Here is a 3,264-nt window from a genome sequence, read left to right as displayed (position 1 = left end):
CATAGAAAATAGCCACAGGAAAATGAGATGCCTAGAAATAAATTTAACCAGGAGCTGAAAGACCTCTCCTTGGAAAAGTATAAAACATTAATGAAAGAAATTAAGAGGATGCAAATAAACGGAAAGCTGTCCTGTGTTCTTGCATTAGAAAAACTAGCATTTTAAAGACATGAGTACTACTATAGTTTCAATGAAATCTTTATCAAAATACCAGTGATATTCTTCACAGAGATAGGAAAAACAATCCTAAAACTCATATGGAACCACAAAAGACTCAAACAGCCAAAGCATTCTGGAGAAGAAAAAAAAAGAAAGCTCAAAGCATCATACTGTCTGACTTCAAAATACACAATACACTACAAAGCTATAATAACCAAAACAGGGTGGCATTAGCATAAAGAAAGACAAATAGACAAAAGGGACAGGACAGAAAGCCCACAAACAACTCCGTGCATCTACAGCCAGTTGATTTTTGACAAAGTGCCAAGAGCACACATTGCAAACAGGACAGATTCTTCAACAAATGGTCCTTGGATAATGGGATATGCACACACAGAAGAATGAAACTGGACTTCTGTTCTTCACCAGATAGAAAAATAAACTCAAAATGGATTAAAGACATAAATATAAGACCCCAAATTGTGAAACTACTAGAGGAAAACTGTAGAAATGCTTTGGGACATTGGCCTGCGCAAGATTATTCTGAATATGACTCCAAAAGACAACCGAAGCTGCTGAAGCCCTGTTTCACATGGAATCTCCTACCTATTTGAGGGATTCAAGAAGTCCTGAATTTATCCATGCTGCTATGAGGCCAGATGTCTTTACAGAAACTGATGGAGGTGTCAACGGAGGAGTCTGAACCAATACATACCTCTCCTATTCCTACATCGCCACAAGCCATGAACCAATGAAAAAGAAAAAAGTTGGCCATAAAGCAAAGACCCAACACTCACCAATTTCCCGTGGGTCTCCTGAGTTAGGTATAAAAAGGAAACTGAGAGAAGGAAAAGGAAACACAGTCTATTTGTGGGAGTTTCTTTTAGATCTACTTCAAGATAAACATACTTGTCCCCAGTATATTAAATGGATTCAGAGAGAACAAGGCATATTCAAACTGGTGGATTCAAGGGCTGTCTCTAAGCTTTGGGAAAAACATATGAACAAACCAGACATGAACTGTGAAACTATGGAACGAGCTCTGAGATACTATTATTAAAGGGGAATTCTTGCAAAGCTTGAAGGACAGAGGCTTGTGTATCAGTTCAAAGATATGCCCCAATACATAGTGGTCGTAGATGATGATAGAAATGAAACCTGTAACAAAGATTTAGCAGGAGCTACTAGTGAAAAATCATTAGATGAGTACCACTGTCTACAGAAAGTCTCCTGAAAGCAGCATCCTCTGTTTGTGGTGGCAAAATTCATCCCCTATAAACTTCTCCAGGCAGAGAAGGCTGTAGCTGGAGTTGTGAATATCCCTTCCCCTGGTCATGATGCTTCACCCAGGTTTCCAGCCAGCACTGCGTCTATATCAGCAACAGCAGCTCCAAGGACAGTTCGTGTGGCAGTGCAGGTAGCTGTTGAAATGACGTTGTTGGGTTAGAAGACTTCACCTGTGGCAGTTCAGTCAGTGAATGCAGGTGCACCATTAATAACCAGCACTAGTCCAACAACAGTGACCTCTCCTAAGATAGTCATTGAGATAAGACTTACCATGATGCCGGCTTCTGCTGAAAACTGAAACAAAATCACCATGCAGCCTGCCAAAATTATTACCATCCAAACTACACAGCTTGCACAGTATCAACTGCAAAATCAGATTTGACTGGATCAGGAAGCATTAACATTGTTGCCATCCCATTGGCTATGAGAGCACTTACCCCTGTTTTTTGTTTTTTGTTTGTTTGTCTGTTTGTTTGAGACGGAGTTTCACTCATGTTACCCAGGCTGGAGTGCAATGGCGTGATCTCAGCTCACCGCAACCTCTGCCTCCCGGGTTCAAGCAATTCTCCTGCCTCAGCCTCCCGAGTAGCTGGGATTACAGGCGCACGCCACCATACCCGGTTAATTTTTTGTATTTTTAGTAGAGACGGGGTTTCTCCATGTTGACCAGGATGGTCTCGATCTCTTGACCTCAGGATCCACCCGCTTCAGCCTCCCAAAGTGCTGGGATTACAGGCGTGAGCCACCGCGCCCGGCCTTACCCCTGTTTTAGCAGCCTATGGTACACCTGAATTGAGACTATCAGCATCTACTCAACAGGCATCTGGCCAGACTCCTCCTTGAGTTATCAGTGCTGTCATAAAGGGGCCAGAGGTTCGATCAGAAGCAGTGGCAAGAAAGTAAGAACATAATGTGAACACTATGCAGCCAGAAGAAGAAAAACCGGCAGATGAAAATAAGACAGTTACTCATGCAGTGAGTCAGTGCACCTTCAGCTATTGCCCCTTCCTGTAACTATGAAAACAAAGGACTAGTGACATGTGAGAAATAAAAGCAGCTCCACCATGGACTTCAGGCTGTTAGTGGTAGGAGTGACATAGACATTTACATGGGAAGTCATCAAGAAAAGTCAAAGAAGACTTTAAGACATTTTTAATGCATATAAGAAAGTAAGAGAATTAAAGAAGTCACCACCAGGCAGTGGTGCTGGGAGGTGGGAAAGAACAGGGAGGACAGCTACTTTTCATCACATGCTCTTCACTTATTTGATTTGTTGTTATGTGAATTCATTGATTTGATAAAAATGAAAAGTACAACAAAAAAGCTAAGCAAGAAAGAAAGGCCTTTAATTCTTTTCCTGGTTCAAGTGGTTCCTGTTGCAGTTTCCACAGCCCTGATTCAGTTCCCTGGGACAGGAGCCTGCCCCTAGGTTAGAGGCCCAGCACCTGGCCCTCACCTACTCCCAATCCCTTTCAGCAGTGATGTAGCTCTGCCATATCCAAACTCACCTCCAGATGGCTTAGGAACATTCATGAGGTTGGCATGGAAGCCAGCAGGACAACTTGGAGTGGGTTCCTCAGCTTGTCACCAAAGACTGGGGCAGAGAATGAATTGTTTTAGGAGGCAGGTGCTGCTACCTGGCTGACTTTTGTGCCCAGGTGAGGAGGGCATACTGGCCCAGGCCATCTCTCCAGGTGGAGAACAGGGCCACAAACACCTCAGCACGGCTTTGGGGAAACCCAGCTCTAACATGATTCTGCAGTTCCTCACATTATGTTCTCAAAGTCTGGGTACAGGTTTTTGATGCTCATGGAGGCT

At 43.3% G+C, this 3,264-nt stretch overlaps 1 pseudogene; it reads left to right on the top strand.

Moving 5' to 3' along the window:
* Positions 1-733: 733 nt before the first annotated feature.
* On the top strand, positions 734-2,497 carry LOC116541845 (annotated as a pseudogene).
* Positions 2,498-3,264: the final 767 nt, after the last annotated feature.

Source organism: Sapajus apella, unplaced genomic scaffold, assembly GCF_009761245.1.
Source record: "Sapajus apella isolate SASKATOON/1434 unplaced genomic scaffold, GSC_monkey_1.0 scaffold157, whole genome shotgun sequence".
Classification (NCBI taxonomy): domain Eukaryota; kingdom Metazoa; phylum Chordata; class Mammalia; order Primates; family Cebidae; genus Sapajus; species Sapajus apella.
This window is presented reverse-complemented; position numbering and strand designations above follow the sequence as displayed.